The 8732-nt window shown below is 42.1% G+C and overlaps 1 pseudogene; it reads right to left on the bottom strand.

Moving 5' to 3' along the window:
* Positions 1 to 7159: 7159 nt before the first annotated feature.
* LOC127488449 (U2 spliceosomal RNA) lies at positions 7160 to 7285 on the bottom strand (annotated as a pseudogene).
* Between the last annotated feature and the right edge of the window lie 1447 nt (positions 7286 to 8732).

The following is an 8732-nucleotide window of genomic DNA, read 5'->3' as shown; positions in this document are numbered from 1 at the left end:
ACAGCAACTTTAAATGGGTTCATTTTCTGAAGACATAGCAAGTCAATCACTGACTCTGCGGTGCGCCGGCCGCAGCGCGCTGACCGCGGCGGCCATTGGAGGGTGAACCAATGGCAAAGGAAGACCTTTCTCTCTCTCTCTCTCTGTCCACTCTGCCTGTCAAAAAAACAAAAAAATAAAAAACAAAACAAAAAAATATATATATAGCTTTAGTTATATACTATCTAGGTTTCTTCAGACATCTAGGTATTGCTGTTAAGTATAAACTGGGTAAAGCAAATGAGATAAATGTTTCTAAATATAAACTTAAGTACTCTTTTTTTGTTTGCTGATAGATCAGGATTTCTTTTATTTGTCAGTTTATAATGGCTAATCAGAATAAAAAATGAAAGGGACTCTGTGAAAAGGCTGGGGTCTCCCCTATTTATAGATTAGAACCCAGGTATCCCCTCTACCAAGCACCATACTAAGGTGGGCTGAAGGGCAACCCCCAGGGGACATCTGGAAGGACCTAGGCCTGCCACTCCTTTCCTCTATCCCATTTTTGGCATGTGATGAAAAATATTGCATTTTGGATTTTTCTCTCCTATCCTTGGATTTTAAAATCACCTTAAGTGTAGGTTAGAGGAAGCTCTGAGGGGCTCACTTAAGAAAGCCACCCTAATCCCTCTCTCCCAAGAAGGAGGGGGGGTTTCTTTTTTTTTTCTTTTTTTTTTTTTTTTTTGACAGGCAGAGTGGACAGTGAGAGAGAGAGAGACAGAGAGAAAGGTCTTCCTTTGCCGTTGGTTCACCCTCCAATGCAGAGAGCTGGCCTGGAAGAGGGGCAACCGGGACAGAATCCGGCGCCCCAACCGGGACTAGAACCCGGTGTGCCAGCGCCGCTAGGCGGAGGATTAGCCTAGTAAGCCACGGCGCCGGCCTGGAGGGGGGGTTTCTAATAGTGTTTCAAATGAGGCCAGATGCTTTTCCTGATCCCCCTCCTACCACCACCACCAATGTCATGGAGCTGTGACCCCTTTCCTGGGAAACTAAATGCCAATAAGCCTAGAAAACTAACTTTCCACAAGTCCTTTCCTCTTCTAACCAAGAACTCAGACTCATCTCTCCCCAGGTTTCTTTCCTGATCATTTAGCACCAACAGGAGGTTCTACTACTTCCTTAGTCAGTAACAGACAAGCGAGGGAACCATGGGGGGAAAGGAAGACTCCGGTGTCTCCCCCCTCTTTCTGCTGGTCTGAGGACCAGGAACAGTAAGATCCTCCTTCTTATACATATCCCTCCCTCATTTTCCCATCTCAGGACAGATATATACAATTTCTTCAATATTTACACACATACCTGGTAACACAGAAAAGGAAAAAATAGAATCTGTAACAATAATAAAAAATTATTTCTGGTTTAAAAAATGATCTGGTTCCTTCCAGGGCAAGCAATTGCACAAATGTCCAGAGTCTGGTAAAGGGATTAGGGAAAAGGTGGTCTTAAAAGGTAAAAGAGGTCGAGTTACTACCCCAGCCTCAGGCCCCAACTCTCCGACTCCCCAACCCTGTTGCATTTTATAAACACTCAGCCTCTGGGAATTTGTGTTTTAAAAAATGTCCATGCAGGGGAGGGGAGCCCCTTGAGGGAAGGGATGTGGCCACCTGGGGCCCTTTGGTGTAGACACAGTGGTGTGGGAAAGGGGAGGCGCTGAAGGCTCACACCATAATCTCATAGGTGGTACCACCTGCTAATGACAGACAGTTTCTTGACTCCTCCCCTTGTAAGGCCAGGGGAGGCTGAGCCTATGCTCTTGGGTTGCCCATTGGATTTGCTGTGGGTGGTATTGAGCTGTACTCCATCTTTAGGTGTCAGTAGTGGCTGCAAGGCCACTTCCTCTATCTCAGAGACACCAGGTAGGGCTTTTTGGCTGCTGTAAGATGTTGAATGGCCCAGATATAGGGTGGTTGGACATGGTTCAGGGGACCCTAGTCCCCAGCTCCTTAGCCTTTCTGGCTTCCCAAAATGGGGGACAGCTGGGTGTCCAAGTGGAGTCTTGCCCAATGGTGATCTCTTCGAATCACCTGAGGAGGAACTCGTATGAGGGGCATGGCCCAAGCCAGGTGTTGACTGAATGCCTGAGTCTCCCAAGCCTGATTCTCCCTCATGGACTGAGAGAGGGGGTGAATGGCACCGTGGCTTCTCATTGATGGAGGGAGGCCACAATGTGGCACCACAAATTGTCATAATGGACTGGTGAGGGCTCTCGTGTTGGACCTGTTGTCACCAAACGTGGATGCCTCTCAGCTTCCCATTGCTGGACCAGGCAGGCTGACAGGAAGGCAGAGGTATAGCTTAAAGCTATGTCTGGCTCAGGCCCTGCCTGTACTGATTCAAAATCAGGACTGTCCAAAGAAGTGAGTAGGCTGTCATAAGACAGGCTTCTGTTGCATGTCTGGTTGGCCAGGCTCTTATAGGAGGTGGAAATGGTGCTCTCTGGACAAATGGACTGCAACTGGTCCAACACAAAACCTGTTCTATGGGCCGACTTGAGGCTGGAAGAATGAGAGCCACTGGAAAGTGAATTGAAGTCAAAGCTTTTGCCAAAGTGGGAGAACAGAAACTTTAAGTAATTTATCCTATGTGAAGCAAGTAGAAAAACAAGCTGTTTTTACCTTTTGAAACTCTTGGAATTTTCCTCTCTCTTTGCTTCCCCAATTAAGCTGCAGCTGTCTCCTGACTTGACCTGATGCCCTGACCCTGTCTCATGCAGTTTCTTAGCTGTACTTTCATTGGTATAGTATTACAGTCACAAATGCAAATAATGAAATAAAACCTTCAGATAACCGGAATGACCAAGCAAAAGTGACAGCCAAGCCCCAAACTGTTGACCATTCGTGGAATCCTTCTTTGGCAGAGTTTTGAAGTGCTGATACTGACCGACTCTTCTTTTCCCTCTAAGCTCTATAAAGGTCCTTAAAGTCTCATTATTTGCAAGACCATAAAAATAATGATGTCATTGTAAGATGATACAAATACATTAACAGAAGTTAAATTTCCATCAATAAATTTATGGAAAATATGCATTTGAAAAATTTTATTTAAGTCACACAAATTTCATATATTTCATATATACAGATTTAGGGACATAGTGACACTTCTCTCCTCTACCCTGTCTTTCAATTTGCATTTTTTGAAGACATTTTTGAAGCCCTCACATATATTATGTCACTTAATATTTAAAAAAAATGTATTCAACTTTGAAATATCAAAGTATTATTCCTTCTTAACTCCTTAGGTGAGTACAACAAAATCTATTTTTTTAAAAATTTATTTATTTTATTTGAAAGGCAGAATTACAGAAGGAGAAAGGACCAGAAAGAGGGCCACCAAAAAGTTGGGGGTTAACCAGTACGCTTTTTAAAAAAATCATACAGAAACAGGGTCAGCATCCTGGCAGAGTGGGCTAAGCTGTCAACTGCAATGCCAGCATCTCATGTTACAGCATCGGTTTGGGGCCAGACCAAATTCATCTTCCTCATGCTTCCCAGGTGGATTAGCAGGAAGCTGGATCAGAAGCAGAGCAGCCAGGAATTGAACTGGTGCCCATATGGGATGCTGGTGTCTCAGGTGGCAGCTTAACCCACCACATTACAGCACCAGCCCCTACAGTAAAATCTTCCAGTTCATATTTCATATATGAAATTATAATTTAGCACAATACCAAAATCATACTGTTGAGAGTGAAGTTCATCATACTGAATTTATTTTTAAGTGGTTTTAAATGAGTGTGTTTCTTTTTAAAAAAAAACATTTTTTAAATATAATTGAAAGGCAGAATGACAGATTTTCCAACTTCTTATTCAGTCCACAAATGACTGTAACTGCTTCTGCTGGGCTAGGCCAAAGATAGAAGCCTGGAATTCCATCTGGGTTTTGGCAATGGGTGTCATGGTCAGGTCACAGACATTTGAGGCAATATCTGCTGCCTCTAAAGGTGCATCAGCACAAACCTATATCAGAAGCAGAGCAGCTAGGACTTTGAGCCAGCACTCCAGAATGGCCCAGTTTTGCTCAGACCTCTGCACTGATCTGGGAGACCTGGATGAAACTCCTGGCTCCTGACTTTAGCCTGGCCCAGCCCCAGGTGTTGCAGCCATTTGGGGAGTGAATCTGCAGATGGAGGACCCCTCTGTCTCTCTCTGTCTCTCCCTCTCTCTCTCTAACTCTGACTTTCAAATAAATAAAAAATAAACCTTAGAAAATTTAAATCCCCTTTATTATATAAACCCTCCCCACATTAGGTATAGAAGGAATATATATGACAGCCATGGTTATTCATCCAAGCTTTATTGAGTTTCTGGATCACAGTCCTGGACATTACAGACATTTGGTGAGCAAAAACCAGTGAAAAGGAGCTCATCCTCTCTCTTTCTCTCTCTCTCTCACTCTCGCTCTCGTTCTCATTCTCGCTCTCCCCCTGTCCCTGTCTCTCTCTCTTTCTTTGTCTCCCACTCCCTCTCTCTGTCTCTCTCTCATGTGCATGCTCTCTTCTCAAATAAGTGAAAAGTATAATTAAAAATTATAACAGATGGTAATTACTGATAGGGTAACTTTTTGTAGAAGACAAGGGAGAAAAAGTGAGTTTGTCCTTTGAAGAATTTACCAAAATATTCTGATGGATCCCATACAAAATTCTGTAAGTTTAAATAAGTAATCACAAATAATGAGTATTTCTTGCTCTTCTGTCCAACTCTCTCATTTCTCTCCCTACTCAAGGCTGCTCAGCCTTCTCCAAGTACCTCTAACACTAGATTGATTGAACTTGTGGAGGAAGCGTCTGCCTCTCCACTGGCCCCTGTACCCATGTAGGAGACCCAGAGGAAACTCCTGGCTCTGGGCTTTGGCCTGGTCCAGCCCTGGTCACTGCAATCATTTGGGGAGTGAACCAGAGATGGAAGATCTCTGTCTCTGTCTCTCCTCTCTCTCTGTAACTCTGCCTTTCAAATAAATTAAATCTTTTTTTTTTAAAAAAAGACTAAATGTACAGCTCAGTAGTGTTACACAAAGACACACACACACACACACACACACACAAACAATTTTCTAGAGTATTATCTAACAAACTCCATTGTTACTGGATAGCAAATCCTTCCTGCCATCCATAACTACCTTTCTACTTTCTATTTCTAGTATTCTTACTGCTTTAAATACTTCATATGAGTGGAATCTCAGTATTTGTCCTTTTGTTACTTATTTTTGTAGAAATTTTGCTTAGCACAATGTCATCAAAGTCCATCCATGTCCCAGAATTCCCATCTCTTCCATAGCTGTATAGTATCATACTGTGAGTATATGACACATTTCCTCTATAAACTCACCTACTCTTCTTCCAAATTATGACTACCCTTCTACAAACATCTACCCTTCTAAATCTTGGCTATGGTGAGTCATGCTATTTGAATAAAACTCACACATCTTTTATATTGTGCTTTGAATACTTTAGATATATACTCAGAAATGAGATCATAAGATCATATAAAATTTCTGTCTTTAATTTTATTGAGAACCTATATACTGGGAGCTGGCACTGTTGTGTAGCTGATAAAGCCACCACCTGCAGCACCAGCATCCCATATGGGCATCAGTTCAGGGCCCAGCTGCTCCATTTCCAGTTCAGCTCCCTGCTAATTGCCTGTAAAAGCAGAAGATGGCCCAAGTGTTTGGGCCCCTGCACTCATGTGGGAGACATGTTTCCTGGCTTCAGTCTGGCTCAGCTCCAGCCATGAGGTTATTTGGGAAGTTAACAAAAAGATGGAAGACCTTGCTTGCTCTGTCTCTCTCTCTCTCTCTAACTCTGCCCCTCAAATAACTAAATAACCATTTTTAAAAATAACCTACATACTGTTTTCCATAATGGTTGTACCATTTTACATATCCACTCACAGTAAACATGTATTTGAAAATCTCTGTATCATCACCAAAATATGTAATTGCTGTACTTTTTATATCACAATAATGGGTATGAAATCATATTTCTTTTAAGAATTAATTTTCATTTCTCCTATTATTGGATATATTTACATATTTTTTTGGTGGCCATTAGTCTCAGCACTGTTCTCTCCTTTTACTATATACTTTGTTAGAACTCAAGTACTGGGGCTGGTGCTTTAGCACAGAGGGTTAACACCCTGGCCTGAAGTGCTGGCATCCCATAAAATTTCTTTTCTTTTTAAACTACTAATTCTGTGGTATTTTTTTTTTTGGACAGAGTGAACAGTGAGAGAGAGAGACAGAGAGAAAGGTCTTCCTTTGCCATTGGTTCACCCTCCAATGGCCGCCATGGCCAGCGCACTGCACTGCTCCGAAGCCAGGAGCCAGGGTGCTTCTCCTGGTCTCCCATGGGGTGCAGGGTCCAAGCACTTGGGCCATCCTCCACTGCACTCCCTGGCCACAGCAGAGAGCTGGACTGGAAGAGGGGCAACCAGGACAGAATCTAGTACCCCGACCAGGACTAGAACCCAGTGTGCCGGTGCTGCAAGGCAGAGGATTAACCTAGTGAGCCGCGGTGCTGGCAGTTCTGTGGTATTTTTATGCAACCCAAAACATAGTAAGAAAACAAATCAATAGTTGTTATCCAGTCTTTATAAAAGAAAAATGAGCAGAGGTCCAAGCACATGGAGTGATTTACAAAGCAAAGGAAAATACATTTGCTTATTAATTCCTTTTTAAGTATTATTTATTGAAAGGCAGAGTTAAAGAGAGGGATATACAAAGAGAAGAAACCTTATATCCACTGGTTTACTTTGGTCCAGATCAAAATCAGGAGCCAGAACCTTCATCTGGGTCTTTCTTCTGAGGGGCAGGGGCCCAGGCATTTTGATCTTCTACTTCTCTCTGAGATGCATGAGCAGGGAGCTGGAATGCAAGTGGAGTAGGCTGAACTTGAACCTGTACCCATGAGGGAGACTCAGAGGAAGCTGCTGGCTTCTGGCTTTGGATCAGTGCAGCTCAGGCCATTGCAGCCACTTGGGGAGTGAACCAGCATATGGAAGACCTCTCTCTCTCTCTCTCTCTCTCTCTCTCTCTCTACCTCTGCCTCTTTGTAACTCTGCCTTTCAAATAAATAAATCTTTAAAGAAAAAAAAAAAAACTAGGGATGCCTTGCCACACCCGGCAAATTAGTTCCCCAAATTATATTTGAAATAGCAACATAGTAAGGATGCATTAGTGACTAAAACAATTAAATTCAACCAGTTGTAATTATCACTCACACTTGATCTTAGCCAAAAGGCCGAGAAGCGATCCGTGAATCACCCACATTGTCACTAATGTGCTCTGGAGGCTTTGCAGATAGAAGTTGATGTGTGTATACTCATACTTTTAAACTTTAATTAATTAAATTATTTGATTAGAATGATTTAATAAATTACTAAAATTAAAAAAATTTTATTTTAAATTAACTATATTTAAATAATGGTCATCACCTGTTAATTCAATAGCCAAACTAGTGCAAGTGTTGAAAAAATATTAGGTGTCATGAAAGACTGCCAAGGAACTGAAAAATCCACAATGATCACTGTGAAATTAATTTAACAGATAATGATAAAAAGATCAAAACAGCCTTCATCAATTTTTTTTTTTGTGGGAATAGATTTGTGATTTATGGGATAGTATTTTCCTATGTGTCACATCTTAAGAATTAATTTTGACTAAAATTAGTTTTTTTTTGTTTTTTAAAGATTTATTTTATTTACTTGAGAGGTACAGTTACAGACAGTGTGTGGGAGAGACAGAGAGAAAGGTCTTCCTTCTGTTGGTTCACTCCCCAGATGGCTGCAACATCTGGAGCTGCACCGATCCGAAGCCAGGAGCCAGGTGCTCCTTCCTGGTCTCCCATGTGGGTACAGGGGCTTTACTGCTTTCCCAGGCCATAGCAGAGAGCTGGATTGGAAGAGGGGCAGCTGGGACTAGAACCAGCGCCTATATGGGATGCCAGCACCACAGGAGGAGGATTAACCTACTGGCTCCGATGAACATTAGTTTAAAATGTGCAAGACCTTTAGGAAAACATGTCTCATGCTGACTGGTCTGTATTACTAGAGGTATAAATTTTTATATAACTTTTAGTTCTCATTCTTCATTGCTTATCTTTAGTAAATGTGAACATCGAATATCATAATACTCATAGGTGATTAATCATTTTTCTACTTTTCATCAGTTTTTTTTTTAGAGAAAGCATGCAGGTTTTTTTTTAAGGTTTTATTTATTTATTTGAGAGGTAGAGTTTCAGACAGAGAGAGGGAGAATAGAGAGAAAGGTCTGCCATCTGCTGGTTCACTCCCCAGATAGCCACAAAGGCAGGAGCCAGGCTGATCCAAAGCCAGGATTTCTTCTGGGTCTCCCATGTGTGTGCAGGGCTCCAAGCACTTGGGCCATCTTCCACTGCTTTCCCAGGCCATAAGCTGAGAGCTGAATCAGAAGAGGAGCAGCTTGGACATGAACCAGCATCCATATGGGATGCTGATGCCACAGGCAGAGGCTTAGCCCACTAAACCACAGCACCAGCCCCCTCATCAGTTTTAATGAATATTCCATACTATGGATTGTATTAATTTTATCTGTACGTGATCACCAGATATTTTCATTCTAGTTTGTGTAAATGTAAACAAATGTTTGTGTGACTGTGTGTGTTCCCAGATTATGCAGTGATAATGAAATTATTACTATGAGGAACCCTTGCTCTCATTTTC

Source organism: Oryctolagus cuniculus, chromosome 2 (genome assembly GCF_051225735.1).
Source record: "Oryctolagus cuniculus isolate XC-2025 breed Fujian yellow rabbit chromosome 2, ASM5122573v1, whole genome shotgun sequence".
NCBI lineage: Eukaryota > Metazoa > Chordata > Mammalia > Lagomorpha > Leporidae > Oryctolagus > Oryctolagus cuniculus.
This window is presented reverse-complemented; position numbering and strand designations above follow the sequence as displayed.